Source organism: Cebus imitator, unplaced genomic scaffold, assembly GCF_001604975.1.
Source record: "Cebus imitator isolate Cc_AM_T3 unplaced genomic scaffold, Cebus_imitator-1.0 Scaffold33, whole genome shotgun sequence".
Taxonomy (NCBI): domain Eukaryota; kingdom Metazoa; phylum Chordata; class Mammalia; order Primates; family Cebidae; genus Cebus; species Cebus imitator.
The window spans coordinates 3255331-3276754 of record NW_016107348.1 but is presented as its reverse complement, the minus strand read 5'-3'; positions in this window follow the sequence as shown (position 1 = coordinate 3276754).

The window sequence follows — 21424 nt, the reverse complement described above, 5'->3', positions numbered from 1 at the left end:
GCAGCACCCCCTGTAGTAGCACCCCCTCCTTGCAGCAGCACCCCCTGCAGTAGCAATTACCCTGCAGTAGCACCCCTCTGAAGCAATGCCCCCCCGCAGCAGCACCTTAGTACCTGCTCATCTCTCTGCCTGCAACATTCTTCCTCCATAAAATGGCCTCACTTTATTTAGGTCTCTGCTCAAATGTTCCTACTTGAGACAGATTTTCCTTGATTACGGAAATAGCAGCCTTACATCTTTGCCACTATCTCCTGAGCTTGTTTTATTTTTAAAATAAACTTATTTTTTAGGAATAGCTCTTGATTTACAAAAAATAAAAATGAATAGTACAGAATTCCTATGTGCCTCACATTGGGTTCTTCCAATTATTGACATCTTATTTTAGCATAATACATTTATTATAATTAATGAACAAATATTCTTACATTGTTACTAATGAAAATCCACGCTTTATTCAAATTTCCTTAGGTTTAACCTGGTATCATCTTCTGTTCCAGGATACCACACGAGATGTAACTTCTGTCTCCTTAAGCACCTCTTAACTGCCACAGCTTCTTAGACTTTCCTTGTGTTTTATGACCTTGACAGTTTTGAGGAGTATTAATTGGGTATTTTATAGATTGTCTCTATATGGGGATTTATCTGATGTTTTTCTCATGGTTAGACTGGAGTTATATGTTTTAGTTAGGAAGATCACAGGGGGAAGTGCCGTTCTCAAATCATATCAAGGGTACATACTATCGACATGACTGACCACTGTTGATGTTGACCTTGATCATCTGTTTGAGCTATTCATTGTCCTGTTTCTCTAATCTAAACTTATTCAAGTTACTCCCCTGCAACCCCTTTTCATACTGTACCTTTTGGGAGGAAGTCACCATGCACAGCCCACACTTAAAGGATGGAGAATTAAGTTTCATCTCCTTGGGAGTGGATTATCTCCACGTGTTACTTGGAATTCCTCTGCCTGGAAGATTTCTGTCTTCTCTCCCATTATTTATTATTTATTTATTCAGTCATTCACATGTGTCAATGTGGACTCATGGTATTTATGCTGTACTTGGATTATAATTCAGTACTACGTTATTTACTTTCCTGCTCAAATTGTTTCAGCTTTGGCCCTTGGGAACTCTTTCAGTTTGCTGTTGTGTCTCTTTGACATGCTCCCATCAATGTAGGATTGTTTTATTTGCTATGTTTCTTTGTTTTTGAGCACTTTCTTACTTTCTGGCACTGTGTTTTAAACTTATCCTGTCTATATCCTACCTTAGTCCTAGAATCGGTGATTTCTCCCAAGAGTTTGCTTTATTTTTCAATAAACACTTATCACTACCTGAAGTTATATATTTATTTGTGTATTTGCTTTTTATTACTCCTTCTTCCAGTAAACTGCAGGATAGGAACTGAGGATAGGAACTTTGTACAGTATTCCTAGTTATTGAATAGTGCCTGGTACAAAATATATGCTCAGTTAACTTCGTTAAATCAGCTTCAGAAGTTGGTTGTTCATAACTCACAATTTACTTTTTGGCACATGGGAGTTGTGGCTGTCGTGGTTTTCTTTTCCTAAAGTTTTCCTCATCTTTGTAATCCTGATCCTCCTTACTTGATCAAAATTAAGTCTGAAATAGCAGGTTCCTTTATTGCTTCTTCAATTTTGTATCCAAGAGGAGAATGTAGAGAAGTTCTGTTAGTTTTGTTTTTTTTTTTTAAAAGAAGATGAGACATGCAACTTTTTTTCCAGATGACTGAAAGCAATTTCCTACCACATCTGTATTTTCTTTCTTTTTTAAAGACAGGGTCTCACTTTGTCACCCAGGCTGGAGTGCAGTGGCATGATCATGGCTCACTGCAGCCTTGACCTCCTCAGCTCAAGCCATCCTCCTGCCTCAGTCCTGCAAGAAGCTGGGACTACAGACAGGCACCACCACACATGGCTGATTTTTGCATTTTTTGTAGAGATCCGGTTTCATCATGTTGCCTCGGCTGGCCTCAAATTCGTGGGCTTGAGCGACCTGCCCATCTCAGTCTCCCAAAGTGCTGGGATTACAAGAGTGAGCCATGGCGCCCAGCCACAAAATTCTGCGGGCATTCCCTCTATTCTTCTTCTTTCCCTTTCTAAAGAGGTGGCTACCAGATTGCCAAGTTACCATGGGATAATTAAAATGCCCTTCAGGTTTCATAAATATTTATTGAATACCTATTCTGCCTTTTTAAAGGAATTATGAGTAACAGGAAGCTTTATGGCTCTTATGGTAGGGATTAATGCTAAGAAAGATATAGACAAAAATAATTAGGGCAAAACGAAACACGTAAAATCCTAGTAAGGCAAAAGAAAAGTGCTGTGGAGGTTTGGGGAGCAGAAAACCACATCTATCTGGCGGGCGGAGGAACTGGGAAACTCATTAATCCTGGGCATAGTTGTAAATGATGGATATAGAATGAAGGTCTATCTTCTAGAAGGTACAGGATAACTCCTGATATGAGGTTGGGACATTTAGTTATATTTTGAAAATAGCAAGGAAAATAGTTTGCCTAAAGTTTATGAGCGCGTGTAGAAAAACAGTGACAGGTAGGACTAGAAAAAGCAAGGAATCACTTTGGAAAGAACTGTGAATGCAGGTAGAGGAATTTGAAGTCAGAGGTGGTTGAGTTTAAATCATACACAGGGAATTTCAGAAGATCTTTTAGTAAGGGGTTTTTTGAGGAAGAAGTTGTCTTGGAGAAAGCTGAGGTAAAGGCAGAGAAAATGATCAGGCATGTTTTGCAATAGGGCAAAAGAGCATCAGTGAAGGCGTAGACCGAGACCATATCTGTGAGCATGGGAAAGTGAACACAGATTCAAGGTGGAGCCCGACAGGACTTGGCAGCCAGGAGGATCAAGGGGAAGGGCACCAAGTACGACTGAATAACTAAAACCGACGCCTAGGAGTGTGGTAGAAAGCCGCAAACACAGACCCAGGGGAATGAAGAGGAGGAAACTATCAAGAGCCAGTTTTGCCCCTTGTTCCTCTTGTCTATTTCATCTGGGCAGCCATTTAGAGGCCAGCTGTTTAGGAGGTCCAAATTCCAAGGACAGTGAGGGCCCTCTCTGGATCAGAGGCGGGAAGTTTTGCCTCTCCTTTCAACCACAGTGCTTCCAGAAATTTCTGATACAACTGGCCACTTTGATTATGCCTTCTGGTTCCTTAACTGCCTTAGGGAAAACCACTGAAAAGCAAGCCTCCTAACTCATTTGCCTAATGTTCCCAGTAACGTGGATGATTTCTTTCAACTCATAAGAACAATTTCCATGTACCAGTAGCATAAAGACTGAAACACTCAGCTTCTTGGAATATACACACTTGAAGTATGGATTGCATTTTTCACATTGGAGTGAATATGCCTCCAGGATTACCCCCCTTGAGGGTCCCATACATTCAGTAAATGGATGAGGAGCTCCCAGACGTGCTGACATACCTCCCGATACTGGGATTACCCTGGTCTACTTTAAAGGTAAAAGATTTTTTTAAATGTAGCAAATCCCTATTTTTCGCAGATTCTGTGTTTGCAAATTTTACTCACTAAAATTTATTTGTAGCCCCCAAATCAATGCTCAAGACACTTTCCTAATCATTCACATGTATGGGCAGAGTGTAGAAATATTTGAGTAGCTGCACATACATGTTCCAAGCTCAGATGGAACAGGTGGCGCTCTGCCTTCTTGTTCCAGCCCTTATACTATAAACAAGTGTCATTTTTGCAGTCTGTGTAGTACAACATCTTTCATATTTTTGCACATTCTTTTGGTGATTGTGCTGTTAAAATGGCCCCCACGTGTAGGGCTAAATTGCTGTCTGGTGTTGCCAAGTGCAACAAGACTAAATGCCTTATGGAGAAAATACATGTGTTAGCTAAGCTTGGTTCAGGCTTGAGTTATAGTGCTGTTGGCCATGAGTTCAATGTTAACGAATCAAAATACATATTAAATAAGGTGTCTTTAAACAGAAACACACATAAAACAAAGGTATCTATTGATTGGTTGATGAAAACGTGACCAGCGGCTTGTGGGAACACTGTATTTCCCCTGGGAAAAATGGTTTGGTCAGCCAGGTGTGGTGGCTTATGCCTGTATTCCTAGCACTTTGGGAGGCCGAGGCAGGCAGATCACCTGAGGTCAGGAGTTCGAGACTGGCCTAGTCAATGTGGTGAAAACTTGTCTCTACTAGAAATACAAAAAATTAGTCAAGTGTGGTGGCCTGCATCTGTAATCCCAGATACTCAGGAGGCTGAGGCAGGAGAATTGCTTGAACCCAGAAGGTGGAGGTTGCAGTGAGCTGAGATGGTGCCATTGCACTCCAGCCTGGGCAACACCATCTCAAAAGAAAAAAAATTGGTTTGGTATTCATAAATTCAGGACTTACAGAAACATTATAGAACATAACTATTTCAAATGAGTATCAACTGTGATCCCTTCCTAAACCATAGCTACATGCTAAAATGCAAGATGCATAGAGTCATAGAAGGGCTTTGAGTTCATCTGAGCCGAAACTATTCCAGTGGATAGATAAAACTCTGCCTGTCCTGAAGACCCATGAAAGAGGCATCAGTGCCTCCATTCTTTCACCACTGCTTATGTATACATGTATGTATGTACATAGACCTGCATCCAAAAGGAGATTTGAAGTGACTTATTCAAAAGATAACATAAGCCAGAACTAGGTAAGATAAGAAGCGTTAGAGGGAAAGGGAAAGGAAGCACAGTGCTGGGCACAAGGTGGTGCCAGGAATGACGCAAACACAAAATGCACTGTCTTAGTCTGGGCTGCTGTGACAAATGAACCATAGGCCGATGGCTTGAACAACAGACGTTATTTCTCACGGTGTTGGAGTCACCGAGATCAAGGTGCTGGCAGATCTGTCCAATGAGGGCTTGCTTCCTGCTGTGCAGATGGCTGTCTTCTTGTATCCTCATGTGGCAGAGAGCAGAGAGACAGAGCAAGCTCACTCATGTCTCTTCTTGTATGGGCACAAATCCCATTTCACCTCCAAGTACCACCACACTGGGGATAAGATTTCAACATATTAATTTGGGGGACACAAACATTCATTCCCCAGCATGCAGGATCAGATCCCAGGCACTTAACGAAGTTGGGTCATAAACCTAGCCCTAAGCTTTTGGGAAATAGATTAAGATACACTGTTCACAAGAATCATAAAACAAACAGGACACTGTCGATTGAGTAGCTCAGATGTGTTTCCAAGTTCTAGCAACTTCCCACGTCACCTCCAATTCCTGCAGGTCCTTGCTGGCTCCTGAAGCCTTGTCGGCCAGCACCTCCCTGCTTCTCCATGGTGTTTCTCAGCCCTCATCTCCTTTATTGTTCCTGGAACATGCCAAACTGATGCCTGACTTGAGGCCTTTACACCATGTTTTGTCTCTCCCTGGAATGCTTGGTCCCCACGTCTTCACGTGTCTAATCTGCCGTTCAGGTCTTGGCTGAAAGTCCCATCTTCAAAGAAGCTTCTGACTTCCCAGGCTAAGAAGCCCCCCTTTCCTTATCTCCACTCTTGTCTTGCTTCACCTTCCTTATTTTTGTTTTCATAACAGTTACTCACCACATAAAATTCTTTTACTCGCTTATTTAATCATTTGCTTGTTGTATATTTCTCCCATTATGTGAGGCCCATAAGCACAAAGACTTCCAGGGCACTCTCTGGCAAATAGTAGGATGCTCTGTAAATATGCACTGAATAATGAGCACTGAAAACTAAAACTAGGGAAAAGTTTTTCCAAAGGGTCCTCATTAAAAGGGATACTGAGCAATGTAGTGGATGTATCCTTAGCATCACCCTCACAGCAGACACAGCAAAGAGTCCCCAGTGATTCTTGTTTTGTTTTAATTTGTTTAGAGACAGGGTCTGTCTCTGTTGCCCAGGCTAAAGTGCAGTGTGGTGATCATAGCTTACTGTAACCTGGAATTCTTGGGCTCAGGCGATCTTCCCAACTTGGCCTCTTGGCCCGCTGAGTCACTGGGACTATAGGCGTGCACCACCACACCCAGATTTTTCTTTTTCTTTTCTTTCTTTTTTTTTTAGACAGAGTCTTGCTCCATCACTCAGGCTGCAGTGCAGTGGCACGGTGTTGGCTCACTGCAACCTGAGCATCCCAGGCTCAAGCAATTCTCCCACCTCAGCCTCCTAAATAGGTAGGACTACAGGCAAACCACCCTGCCTGGCTAATTTTTATATTTTTAGTAGAGACAACAGGGTTTTGCCATGTTGGCCAGGCTAGTCTCCAACTCCTGACATCAAGTGATTACAGGCTCACACATGTAATAATCCCAGCCTTGGCATCCCAAAGTGCTGGGATTACAGGTGTGAGCCACCACACCCGGCCTAAGTAAAACATTTTTCTTTTTTTTTTTTGTAGAGACAGGGTCTCGCTTTGTTGCCCAGGCTGGTTTTGAACTCCTGACTTGAAGTGATCCTCCCACCTTAGCCTCCCGAAGTTCTAGGATTACAGGCATGAGCCACTGCACTCAGCCCCCAATGACGCTTAGTCTCAAGTCAGCTCAAAGCAGGAGGCAGCCAAGACTCACGAGAGTAGTTCTGTCTGCACTTTCTAAGTCTACTTTCCCTCTGTCTATAATCTCTTGCTGCAAGCATTCTATTATACCATCTCAATAGATTCAGACAACAGTAGGCTGCTATCACCTGACTAAAAGAGTTCATTTTATATAGGTTAACAATGGCATCAATTTGCATTATTTGGACGGTTCACTGAATTAATAAAAAGGTGGCTTTTTGGAATATATTTGAAATAAGTATTTTTATTGAGTAGACAATAATTGATATAATTGCTAATACAAGCAGATCTCTTCTGATCTCATTCAAGTTATTCAAACAAAACATTATGAATTAACTCATAACCTTATGTGCAAATTTGTGTTTACTAAACTCACTGACTATACTATATGCTAGTAGGGATTAATATCTTTTTCATCCACTCTAAGATAGCACCAATTGTAAGCAACTCACATATTGATAAGAAAGAAAAACATCTAGCAGTTAATATTATAAGGCTCAGTTTTAGGATGTGTCTCAGCACCTATAAAAATGATAGGCGCTAACATTTATTAAACATCTATTATCACTCAGGCACTGTGAGCTAAGCATTTTACATAAACATTCTCTTTTATTCCCTGCAAAATACAAGGGGGAAAGGCACCTTTATAATCTGCAGTTTACAGATGATGAAGCTGAGGGTAGTTATTGCAGTTCACAAAACTGGTACGTGACAGAGAACTAGAGTGAACTCAGAACTGCCTGACGCTGGAGCCTGAGTTCCAAGCTACTGTGTTTAGAATACCTCCTGTCTTAGTCTGTTTTCTGTTGCTATAGCAGAATAACTGAGGCTGGATAATTTATAAAGGCAATATATATATTGCTTAGAGTTCTGGAGGCTGGGAAGTCCAGGGTGTAGGGGCTGCATCTGGTGAGGGTAGATGGTGGGCACTCTTGCTGGTGGGCACTCTCTGTGGGGTCCTGAGGTGGCTCAGGGCATTGCATGGTGAGGGGGCTCATGAAAAATGTCCAAACTGGCTTTTACAACAGATCCACTCTTGTGGTAACTAACCCACCTCCTCCACAACCCATTAATCCATTAGCCCACGAGTGGATTAATCAATTTGTGAGGTTAGAGCACTCATAACCCAATCACGTCCCCAAAATCCCATCTCTTTAACACTGCTGACGTGAACTTTGAAGGTACACATTCAAACCATACACCTTCTACAATCTGATTTACTCTATTGCTTTTCTTAGGCGTATCACCTTGGATCAGGCATGTGGAACCTTCTAGGAGGGCTATTCGTCTACTGAAAGGGTTCATCAGTCAGTCAAATGGTGCATGCAAAATAAAAACAACCTAATTCAGTTTTTCCTCCTAAGTGTCAAATTTGTAAAGCCCTACACATTTTTTAAAATTAAGAACATAAAAATTTATTGAGTATGGCAGAGGCATTCTAGAAGGGCAGCTACTCTGAGTGATGGCACTGATTATTAGAGCAATATATCGAGAGAAACAAACCCAGTGAAGCCTTGGACCAACTTGCTCATTGTTTACAGACAGTACCAAGAAAATGTTTAGCTCCAGGTTTTTTAAATGATGCAAATTTCTGGAAGGTGATGTTCACTCCAATGAGAAGAAACTATATTTAAAGGCAGCTGATTGGCCTTCCTCTTTGTATTTCCTTGATTTATTTGTTTCCATTGCTCATAAATAGCTGGTGTAGGGATTCTCACATACTCCACTAACTTGTGCCTTATAGACATTAAAATTGATCAATTATTCCATAGGTTTAGAGGTTTGCAATTGGTTCCTTGACGAGGGTTGCATATTAGAATTACCTGGGAGCTTTCTCAAAATATGTGTACACGGGCCCTTCCCTCAGCCTACTTACATGGAGTTCCTAAGAATAGGCTGAGGGATGTGTATTTTAAAATCTCTCTTCTGGATAATTTTGATGCTAGCTCCAAGTTAAGTGGTCTGGTATTAACTTTCATCAGAGCCAAATTTCTAAAGAAAGTGGTGCCTAGAGATGCCACCAAGCTATCAGTCAAAAGACCTGGCTCTACTTTTCTGGTCACTCATGATCATTTTCTGCATCTGTTTCTCCACCTGCAAACTGTAGAAATTGCCAATAAATCAATCAACAAGCCTTGAACAAATTCTCACAGTATGCGCAGAACTAAATTATAGTCTGGCAATTGCTGCATACACGCATTCTCTCTTCTGCTTAATGACCTTGCTCTCTGCTTAAAAGGAAGAATTCATTACCCTTAGACTGGGAAATTGTAGCCTGGATCCACTTCTGCTGCATCACTCCAGCTACAAGCCTCAAAAACTCACTCACATACACAATTTCCAATGGTATCTCCTCACTCCCCAGCATAGTAACAAAAAGTCTATGCCATGATCTACGTGATCTGCACCCCCTCCTATGACCTCCCTAATTTCATCTCCCGCTGAGTTCCTCCTCAGTCACTTGGCTCAAGCCACACTTTGCTGTGTTTAGATTATGCCAGGCTTGCTCCTGCCTCAGGACCTTTGTGCTTGTTCTTCTGTCTGTCAGAAGAGCTTGTTCCTAGATCGCCACATGGCTCTCCCCATCACTTCCTCCCGTGCTTTACTCAAAGTGCTCTCCTGAGTGGGGCCTTCCTTGGCCATGCTGTCTACAGTGTCAACCTCCAGCCTGGCAATTCACATACTTCTCACTGGTTTTAACTTTTCTCCCTATCCCTATCACCACCAGCCTTCAAAGTGCCTTTCAAAATGTGAAAAGAGAGAAGATGCCTAAGAAAATGCAATAAAAACAAAACAAAAAAATTAGGCAAAACCCTAACCAAAAACCCCGCAGGAGTTTGGCATTCAGTCGTATAATGAACAATAAGAGGGGATAAAATTCTGGCCACGGGCAGAGTAAATCCAATAAGCATGAGGAAGAAGATGACAGAAAGGATATTCATTTCTATGAATAAACAGGTTTTCTACTTTCTTTCTTTCTTTTTTTTTTTTTTTTTTTGAGACAGAATCTCACTCTGTTATCCAGGCTGCTGTACAGTGGCGTGATCCCAGCTTACTCCAACCTCCGCCTCCCGGGTTAAAGCAATTCTCCTGCCTCAGCCTCCTGGGTAGCTGGGATTATAGGCATGTGCCACCATGCCTGGCTAATTTTTGTATTTTTAGTAAAGACAGGGTTTTACCATGTTGGCCAGGCTGGTCTCGAACTCCTGGCCTCAAGTGATTCACCAGCCTTAGCCTCCCAAAGTGTTGGGATTACAGGCATAAGCCACCACGCCTGGCCAATTTATGTGAATAAGCAGGTTTTCTACTTTCAACGCTGCTTTATTTTTTTGCTTAAATTGTTCTAGCTTTGGCCATTGGGAGCTCTTTCACTTTCCTACTGTGTCCCTTTGACATACATAGCCCTATTGATGTGGCTTTGTTTGGTTTATATGTTTGTTTGTTTGTTTTTGGTTTTGAGCACTTTCTTACTTTCCGGCACTACAAGATATTTTAAGCTTGTCTTATATATATTCTGCCCTGGTCAAATTCTAGAATTTAAAGTATGGGAACACATCCCAAAATAAAAGCACAAAATCAGATTTTATGAAGACTGTTGGGAGTAGCAAAGAGACATCACAGAAAATAGCCAACACAAGGGCAGACATAAGGGTTCAGTAGTGATACTAGGGTTTAAATAACAAAATAAACAGTGACTTTCCATATAAGAATGCAAATGCAATCTTGTGGATTTCCCAGAGACTTGGTGGACAATGTCTGGTGACTGCAACGTGGCTGTGGGAGGGCATGCTTTTGCAGATTTGCTGGGCCCAGCAGATACGGCAAGTCCTGGCTATCCATGAACTCAAGCATGGAAACCCAAAGGGGACATTCAGGGGAAAGCTCAATACGAGAAAAACCAGTACAGGTAGTAACAACATGGCAGGACTGAGAATGACGCTACCTTAATACAGCATAAAGATTACAGATGTGGCCAGGTGTGGTGGCTCACGCCTGGAATCCCAGCACTTTGGGAGGCTGAGCAGGTGGATTAGATAACTTTAAAAGTTATCTGGAACTACTGTGGGAATCTCACCACTGTCGTAGTCTCCGTAGGTCCTTGGCTCAGGGGTCATTTCAGATGTGGCAAAGTCTCTTCAGGCTGACCACAGCTTTCTGGTCCCCTCTGTCCCTGGGGTGCATAAGCATTTGAGGTTTTGAGAAGATACACGGGCCAGGGATCTTGTCATGGAATGTCAACCACCCTGCTCCTTGTGCAAGCTGCCTTTTTTTTTTTTTTTTTTTTTTTTTTTTTTTAAACTGCCGTCAGTGGGTACAGGGAAAAAAAAAAGGTAAGCACTCAGCATGGGTATATGATTGGGGATGGCGCAGGGGAGATTCACTTATGGATGCATAAAGATAGTGAACAAAGAAAAGGGACAGAGATTATTCTATGGCAATAAAGTAATTTACATTTGTTTTGCTATAAAATAACTATTTTTCTCTAAATCTAATCTTGATGTCAGCCAAAAAGTCACCTCTATTTATTTATTCAATCCTCAAGATATATTTATAATCTCTTGAGTGCCAGTTTGGTACAAAGCACTTTTCTGGGCACTGGGATATATTCTTGAACATGACAAGCTTCTCAACCCTTCAGGACAGTTTGGGACATTGGCTGTGGTGACCACAGCCTGGCAATCTTTCTTCCCCCACTAAACCTAGTGATTTCCTCTTGAGTATAAGACAATACTACGCAAAGAACTGGATAGAGACTTCATGAAAGAGGAGCTAGGTGAATGCAGGGAAAGAACTGGAATATTGGTTTTGACAGGTGCAAACTTGTGCCATTTTAGTGTATGAGTGAAAGAGCTGCACACTCATGTGGCTAATTCCACAATGGCATGACCTCTTCCAACCCACTGTGAATACTCTTTGCAAATTTTACATGGGCTTACACATTAATTTTTCAAGCCATCACCTCGTTTTTCTATTACCTTTCCTCCAAAAAATCCCCCAAAACAAAGGAACAAAACCTCTAAAACAAGAAAGAGGAGGGTCTATTTCCTCTTCATGACTTTGCCTTTTCTTGCCCTTCACATCGGGCCTCTGCCGCAACTGGCAGCAGAAATGCTGACCTATCATGAGAAAGGCTTTTCTGTGGGTCGTGTGTCCCTGGTGGCAGTGACAGCAGCAGTAGGAAGTACAGGAAGCCTCATGAGATGGCCTGTTCTTGAACACTTGCCAGCCTACTTCTGCAGACTCATGAGGTTATGAGAAACATGCAAGTTACCGGGGAGGTTATTGGAGCAGAGCCCCAGTTCTTAATTGTGTGAGGTTCGCCCACAACTGGCACAGGGCACAGCCGTGAGAGTTCCAGCCACAGCCTGTGGCCCTGGTGCTACGTGTTGAGATGCTTCTGGTCTGAAGCACCCAGGAAACCCAGGTTATTGTTGGCAGTGAAGGGCACTTAAGCGAGGCTGGCTCTGCTGATGCTGTGACACGTGGGCTCATGTAAGATGCTGCTACTGAAGCCGTGCGAGGTCACGTGAGAGAGGTCACGTGAGAGGGGAGGGCTGATGACCCCTCCATGTTTTTGTGAGGCAAGAAGGTGGCTGATTTTGAGGGGAAAGGGAAGAAGTCTGGTTTATAGACCAGAGCTGACCTCTGTGGAAGACTCAGGATGGGGCCCTGTGACTGCTGTTTTGCATTTCTGGGCAATTTTGCTAACTGCTGACATATGAATACAAGCTGTGAGATGAAGACGCTGGCCCCAAGTCACCAAACTGCCAAAAGTTTTGTCACTTATTATTTTTGAGATGGAGTCTCACTCTGTCACCAGGCTTGAGTTCAGTGGTCACGATCTTGGCTCACTGCAACCTCCACCTCCTGGGTTCAAGCAATTCTGCTGCCTCAGCCACCTGAGTAGCTTGGATTACAGACAAATTTTTGTATTTTTAGTAAAGATGGGGTTTCACTATGTTGGCCAGGCTGGTCTTGAACTCCTGACTTCAGGTGATCTACCCACCTTGGCCCTATGTGCTGGGATTATAGGCGTGAGCCACCATGCCCAACATTCATCACTTATTAAAAAATGGAAAGACAGAAAGAGAGGGAATAAAGAAAGGAAAGAAGGGAGGAAAGAAGAAGGGGAGGGTAAGAGGGAAGGAAGGAAGGGAGGGAGAGAGACAGAGAGAAAGAAAGAGAAAGAAAGAAAAAGAAAGGAGAAAGAAAAAGAAGAAAGAAAGAAAATTCTTCTGTCAACTATTGTTTTCTGATACAGCAAGCTCCATTCTGAAAGTGTTGCATTAAAGGCAAACCAGAAGGACTGGACCCAGGCCTAATGCTCCACCCCATGTAACCCCCACCAGGCGTGTGCCCAACTACAGCACCCTTTGGTTTTCTGCCACATCTGGTCATCTGATTGCACACCTTGAGAGCTGGACCTCTGGGATGGTTTGGCTCTACCTTTCAGACACAAAGGCACTAAGCCGGGCCCAGCATCTAATGTGCCCAGCAGATGCCTTCTTCCAGCAACACTGGTGGGTAGCCTAATTTGGAGGGAGAATGGGAGCCCGGCCAATCTATGGCCAAAGACTAGAGATAGGCCTTGGGCCAGTCACGGCTCAGGCCTTGGATTCTGAAAACCCACTCTGCCACTCCTCTCTCCTGGAGGGGAACCCACCCCTGGGCTGGAAATCTGAAGAGTAGAGCTGGGGATTATGAGGCTGGGTAGATGACAGCCCTGGAACTGGGCCTGTGAGTCAGGAGACTCAGAGTGGGGCCCAACATTGTTGTGCTCAGTTCAGAATGATCATCTGACTCCCATACTGGGGATGCTGATAAGGCCCTTAAACTGCTGGTGGGAGTGGCGAGAGGCTTCCTGGACAGCTGGTAATTTGGACAGAAGTATTAAATAATTGAATTTCAAAATGTATTTGATGATATAGATGCTAAAACACTTAATTTGTCTTTTTAAAGCAAGCTCCGATGTCATTATTAAGTGGATTCTCTTCTCTCTGCTCCCCACCTTACACAGCTGGCTTGGGGATTTGACTCATCTTATACACTCCTTCTCAATCTGCAATCAAGCTCTAATAGGGAGCATTTCTTTAACAGACACCAATGCAGCTAATACTAAATTAGCTAAATTAAAGGTGTATTTTTAAAAAAGCTATTTTCTAAAGCCTGGGTGTGATCCATTTATTTAAGATAAGAGGAGGTGCTCAACTTCTGTTGGGTGTGGGTGGAAGATGCAGAGTTTATCAGCTGTCTCCACCGTCATCAACCAACAAAGACAAAAAAACACATAAGACACCCTGTCACGTAGATTGCTTACAGGCTGGCCAGGCAGATAGATTCTTCTTTTTTTTCTTTTCTTTTCTTTTTTTTTTTGAGATGGAGTCTCACCATGTCAGCCAGGCTGGAGTGCGGTGGCACGATCTTCGTCACTGCAACCTCTGCCTCCCGGGTTCAAGCGATTCTCCTGCCTCAGCCTCCTGAGTAGCTGGGATTACAGGCACATGCCACTGAGCCTGGTTAATTTCTGTATTTTTAGTAGAGACGTAGTTTCATCGTGTTGGTCAGGCTGTTCTCTAACTCCTGACCTCAGGATGTGCCCACCTTGGTCTCCCAAAGTGCTGGGATTATAGGTGTGAGCCACTACATCCAGCCTAGAGTCTAGGCAGTATCTTTAGGGCTATTGTTAAAAGTTGCTTTTTTGTTTTCCTTGAGATAAAATCCTCTTATCAGTAATACCGTGGTCATCAAAAGGCTAGAATAAAAAAATTAAGTCCCTGCTCACCACGAATATATTTCCAAGCAATGGCCAAAGTCACAATCTTTTCTGCGATAATAATGTTGGGATGGTATAATACTTTCACCAGCTTTATCTACTCTGCTCCTTATGATGGCCCCCCGTGAGGTAAATTAACCCAGTTTTACTGTCCTCACTTTTTACTATCCTCACTTTCCGGCGTGGATGAAAACTATGCAATATGCTGATGAATCATGTGCCTTTTGAAAAACAACTGCAGACATGGTACTGGACCAGAAACTGTGATCGAAACAGAATGCCTGCCCATGTGACACCAAGTGACTGTCAGAACTACTCATTTTAAAAAAATTTGTTTGTTTTTCTGAGACGAGGGTCTCACTCTATCACCCAGGCTGAAGTGCAGTGGCACAGTCACCATTCACTACAGCCATAACCTCCTGGGCTAAAGCGATCCTCCCACCTCAGCCTTCAGAGTAGCTGGGACTACAGGCACACAAAACCATGCCTGGCTAATTTTTTATTTTTTGTAGAGACAGAGTCTCACTCTGTTGCCCAGGCTGGTCTCTAGCTCCTGGGTTCAAGTGATCCTCCCGCCTCGGCCTCCCACAGTGCTGGGATTACAGGTGTGAACTACTGCACCCAGCCAGAGCTACTCTTCCTGAACTGGGTTCTGTCATATCTAACAGTCCTAAGGTCGGATGGGCCCAGCAAATTTCATTATACAATAGAAGCAAGTGGCATACTCTTGGAACTGAGCACAAGCAGGAGAGGGGACAGCAGACTACACAGCAAAGAGCTCAGAACCCTGGCACCCACCACTGTTACACCTGCACCCAACCTTCTTCTAACACCCATGGCTATATGGGCAGTTCTCAACCAGCAGCTAAAGGAGAATCAAAAAGCCCAAGCTTGCTTTATGGATGGGTTGGCTTGGTATTTGTGTGCAAGTTAAATGTTGATGACAGCTGCACTTAGTGTCACTTAGGCCTGACCTTGAAGTAGACAGGGGCAAGAGAAAATCCTCCTGGTGAACAGAACTTTGAACAATGCACATGCCTATCCACTTTGTCTAGAGAGAGAAGTGGTTGGAGGTTGGAATATATATAGACTTGTGTACTGGAGTATAACTCAGTCAGAGGTTTGGGGTTTTATTTTCCAGAAACCAAGCCTTGTGCCCTGGGGCAGGTTCCCTTAGCCCAGGACTGGCTTGGCCCCTCTCTGGGGCCCTTGCTGTACTCAGAGGGTCCCTCATAGGGTTAGGTGGCCCACTCTCTCTTTCTAGGGAGCTGATGGACCAGGTTGGTCTAGAGTCCATAGCTCATATAGAGAACATGTCACAGATACCTTCGGAAACTCTATCCCCAGCTCTGGGTTAGGGCACCTCCCCGCACAGACTTCTGAGAAGCCTGAACAAGGCCCTGTCATTTGCTATACTAGAATTAGCTAAGAACAATACAGATCTAATGCAAACATATTTAGGGGCATGTGGGAAGTAGGTTTAAATTTGCATTTATTTATTCATTTTTAATTTTTATTAGTTTTTTGAGATGGGGACTCAGTCTGGCTGGAGTGCGGTGGTGCAATCTCAGCTCACTGCAGCCTCTTCCTCCCGGGTTCAAGCAATCCTCCTGCCTCAGCCTCCCGAGTAGCTGGGACTACAGGTGCGTGCTACCACGTCCAGCTAATTGTTCTGTATTTTTGATAGAGACCAGGTTTCACCATGTTGACCAGTACGGTCTTAAACTCAAGTAATTCATCTGCTTCAGCCCCCACAGTACTAGGATTACAGAGGTGAGCCATCGTACCTGGCCTAAACTTGCATTTAGCTTTGGAGGGAGGAGGAGAAGGAGGAGATTTCTCAATTAGCCACTTGATTGGTGATATAACTTAAACATTTCAGATTGCAATTCAGCTCACGGTCAGATTAAGGGAGAATGAAAAACTTATACTGAGATCGTCCAAGAAATGTATTTAACCAACAAGCGCCATTTCTTTATCATGGAAAGACTGGCCTGGGAAAGCCCAGACCCTTTCCTCTTGTGGTTCTGCAGCTGCCTCAACATTACCAAGCTACCAGGAAAGCATAAGAAAAAAAAGAGCTCATCCTGGAGGATGACGCCCTTGTTGCCATGAATTCTTATAAAATTAAACTGGCAAAGAAACATGCAAGAATCATAATCACGATGATAGTAGTAATATATAAAGCAATACTGTAAAGTAAAATCGCTGTCTGTGGTTGTCGGCCTTTACTTTATATAAGAAACACTTGGGGAGATTTAAAAGGCAAAAACACATGGGCTCTATTCCCTGAGATTCAGATTCAAATGCTGGGGAGAGAGGAGCTAGGCATCTATGTTTTGTTTTTTAATTGATGAATAATAGTGTTAGCAGCAGTGAATCCCTACAAATCTGCAGCAACCTCAGTTCTTGCCTCCTCAGAAGAAAGAATTTGACCCAGGGGCATATGGCAGAGGGAGACACTCAGGCAAGTTTTACAGCAGGAATGCAAGTTTATTAAAAAGTTTTAGAGCAGGAATGAAGAAAATACAGTACACTTGGAAGAGGGCCAAGTGGGTGAGTTGAGAGATCAAGTGTGCAGTTTGACCTTCAACCTTGTGTTTTATATGTCAGCACACTTCCTGGTTTGTGTTACATCTCTTCTGATTCTTCCCATGGGATGGGCTGTTTGTACGTGCAGTGGCCTGCTGGCACCTGGGAGAAGCCACATGCACCGTGTGTTTACTGGAGTTGTACACATGCTTGCTTGAGGTTTTCCTCCCTTACCTGTTGGATATTCTAGAAGAAGGTCATATACCCGTTAAACTCTGCCATTTTGCCTCTGAGTGCGTATGCTTGAGCTCCTGAGATCTTATCAGGAAACTGCTGATCACCAGTTTCAGGTGTTTTCTACCTATTGGGAGACACTGGCTGCAAGCAATTGTTATTGGTTTAGCCACCATCTGACCGTCACCTGGTGGTCACCTGCCATTCCTGATGTGGGGGAAAGTGAGGGGGCGCCTTCTCCTGCCCTTTTCATGTCTGCCTAATTACCTACTGCTATAACAATAGTTGAATAGTTGTATCCGTAGTTTGGGGGACCATGTGATATTCTGATACGTGTATGTAATGTGTCATGAGCAAATCAGGGTATTTGGAGGTCTATCACCTCAAATATTTATCTTTCCTTTGGGTTGGGACCATTATAATTCTTTGAGTTATGTTGAAATAGATAAGTTATAGTTAACTATAATCTCTCTACTGTACTATCAAATACCGGAAGTTATTCCCCCAATTGTATTTTTGTACTCCTTAACCAACTTCTCTTTACTTCCCTGCCCTGCTTTCCTTTCCAGCCTCTGGCAACCATCATTCTACCCTCTACCTCTATAAGATCCACTTTTTTAGTTCTTACATATGAATGAAAACATGCGATATTTGTCTTTCTGTGCCTGGCTTATTTCGCATAACATAATGACTTCCAGTTCCATCCGTGTTGCTGCAAGTGACAGGATTTCATTCTGTTTTTATGGCTGAGAGAGTGGTATATACACCATAGTTTCTTTATCCATTTACTCATTGATAGGCACAGGTTGATTCCATATCTTGGCTCTTGTGAATAGTGCTGCAATAAATTTGGGAGTGCACATATGGCTTTGATATACTGATTTCCATCCTTTTGGATACGTACCCAGCAGTGGGATTGCTAAATCATAGGGTAATTCTATTTTTAGTTTTTTGAGAAATCTCCATGCTGTTTTCTATATGGCTATATTACTTTACATTCCCACCAACAGCATGCAAGAGTTCCTTTTTCTCCACATCCTTACCAGCATTCATAATTTTTTATTTTATTTTTTAATTTTTAAATTAATATTTATTTTTTTAAATTGTACTTTAGGTTCTGGGGTACATGTGCAGATCATGCAGGATTGTTGCATAGGTACATACATGGCAATGTGGTTTGTTGCCTTCATCCCCCCATCACCTATATCTGGTATTTCTCCCCATGTTATTCCTCCCAACCCAACCCCTCACTGTCCCTCCCCTAGCCCCCCAACAACTGACCACAGTGTGTGATGCTCCCCTCCCTGTGTCCATGTTTTCTAATTGTTCAACACCTGCCTATGAGTGAGAACATGCAGTGTTTGGTTTTCTGTTCTTGTGTCAGTTTGCTGAGAATGATGGTTTCCAGATTCATCCATGTCCCTATGAAGGACACAAACCCATGGTTTTTTATGGCTGCATAGTATTCCATGGTGTATACCTGCCACATTTTCTTTAACCAGCCTATCATTGATGGACATTAGAGTTGGTTCCATGTCTTTGCTATTGTAAACAGTGCCACAATGAACATATGTGTGCATGTGTCTTTATAATAGAACAATTTATAATTCTTTCGGTATATATCCAGTAACGGGATTGCTGGGTCAAATGGAATTTCTATTTCTAGGTCCTTGAGGAATCAGCACACTGTCTTCCACAATGGTTGCACTAATTTGCACTCCCACTGACAGTGTAAAAGCATTCCTATTTCTCCACATCCTCTCCAGCATCTGTTGTCTCCTGATTTTTTAATGATCACCATTCTAACTGGTGTGAGATGGTATCTCAATGTGGTTTTGATTTGCTTTTCTCTAATGACGAGTGATGATGAGCATTTTTTCATATGTTTCTTGGCCTCATAGATGTCTTCTTTTGTACAGTGTCTGTTCATATCCTTCGCCCACTTTTGAATGGGTTTGTTTGTTTCTTGTAAATCTGTTTTAGTTGTTTGTAGATTCTGGGTATTAGCCCTTTGTCAGATGGGTAGACTGTAAAATTTTTTCCCATTCTGTTGGTTGCTGGTTTGCTCTAACAATTGTTTCCTTTTCTGTACAGAGCTCTGGAGTTTAATTAAATCTCATTTGTCTATTTTGGCTTTTGTTGCCAATGCTTTTGGTGTTTTAGCCATGAAGTCCTTGCCTATGCCTATGTCCTGAATGGTTTTGCCTAGGTTTTCTTCCAGGGTTTTTATGGTGTTAGGTCTTATGTTTAGATCTTTAGTCCATCTGGAGTTAATTTTAGTGTAAAATGTCCGGAAGGGGTCTAGTTTCTGTTTTATGCACATTGCTACCCAGTTTTCCCAATACCATTTATTAAACAGGTAATCCTTTCCCCATTGCTTATTTTTCTCAGGTTTGTCAAAGATCAGATGATTGTAGATGCGTGGTGTTGCTTCTGAGGCCTCTGTTCCATTGATCTATGTCTCTGTTTTGATGCCAATACCATGCTGTTTTGACTACTGTGGCCTTGTAGTATAGTTTGAAGTCAGGCAGCATGATGCCTCCAGCTTTGTTCTTTTGGCTTAGGATTGTTTTGGCTGCGTGGGCTCTCGTTTGGTCCCATGTGAAGTTTGAAGTGTTTTCTTCCAGTTCTGCCCAAAGTTCTGAAGTTCCATATGAAGTCTGAAGTGGTTTTTTTCCAGTTCTGCCCAAAGTTCTGAAGAAGGTCATTGGTAGCTTGATGGGGATAGCATTGAATCTATAAATTACTTTGGGCAGTATGGCCATTTTCATGATATTGATTCTTCCCAACAATGAGCATGGAATGTTTTTCCATCTGTTCGTGTCCTCTCTTATTTCATTGAAGAGTGGTGTAGTTCTCCTTGAAGAGGTCCTTTACATCCTTTGTTAGTTGTATTCCTAAGTATTTTATTCTCTTTGTAGCAATTGTGAATGGGAGTTCACTTTTGATTTGGCTCTCTGTTTGTCTGTTATTGGTGTATAGAAATACTTGTGATTTCTGCACATTGATTTTGTATCCTGAGACTTTGCTGAAGTTGTTTATCAGTTTCAGGAGATTTTGGGCTGAGATGATGGGATCTTCTAAGTATACAGTCATGTCATCTGCAAATAGAGACAATTTGGCTTCTTCTTCTCCTAATTGAATACGATTTATTTCTTTTTCTTGCCTGATTGCTCTGGCTAGAGCTTCCAATACTATATTGAATAGGAGTGGTGAGGGAGGGCATCCTTGTCTGGTGCCAGATTTCAAAGGGAATGCTTCCAGTTTTTGCCCTTTGATATTGGCTGTGGGTTTGTTGTAAATAGCTTTTATTATTTTGTGATACATTCCATTAATACCTAGTTTATTGAGGGTTTTTAGCATAAAGCGCTGTTGAATTTTGTCGAAGGCCTTCTCTGCATCTATTGAGATAATCATGTGGTTTTTGTCTTTGGTTCTGTTTATGTGATGGATTACGTTTATAGACTTGCGTATGTTGAAACAGCCTTGCATCCCTGGGATGAAACCTACTTGATCATGATGAATAAGCTTTTTGATTTGCTGTTGCACTCTGTTTGCCAGTATTTTGTTGAAGATTTTTGCGTTGATGTTCATCATGGTTATTGGCCTGAAGTTTTCTTTTTTAGTTGTGTCTCTGCCCGGTTTTGGTATTAGGATGATGTTGGTATCATAAAATGAGTTGGGGAGGATTACCTCTTTTTGTATTGTTTGGAATAGTTTCAGAAGGAATGGTACCAGCTCCTCTTTGTACATCTGGTAGAATTCGGCTGTAAACACATCTGGAGCTGGGCTTTTTTCGGTTGGTAGGCTATTAATTGCTGCCTCAACTTCAGCCCTTGTTATTGATCTATTCAGGGTTTCAATTTCTTCCTGGTTTAGTCTTGGGAGAGTGCAAGTGTCCAGGAATTTATCCATTTCTTCCAGATTTACTGGTTTGTGTGCATAGAGTTGTTTGTAGTAATCTCTGATGATAGTTTGTATTTCTGTGGAATCAGTGGTGATGTCCCCTTTATCATTTTTTATTCATCTATTTGATTCTTCTCTTTTCTTTTTTATTAGTTTGGCAAGCAGTCTATCTATTTTGTTGATCTTTTCAAAAAACCAGCTCTTGGATTTGTTGATTTTTTGAAGGGTTTTTTGTGCCTCTATCTACTTCAGTTCTGCTCTGATCTTAGTTATTTCTTGTCTTCTGCTAGCTTTTGAGTTTTTTTGATCTTGCTCCTCTAACTCTTTCAATTTTGATTATAGGGTATCGATTTTAGACCTTTCTTTGCTCCTCATGTGGGCATTTATTGCTATGATTTTCCCTCTAGACA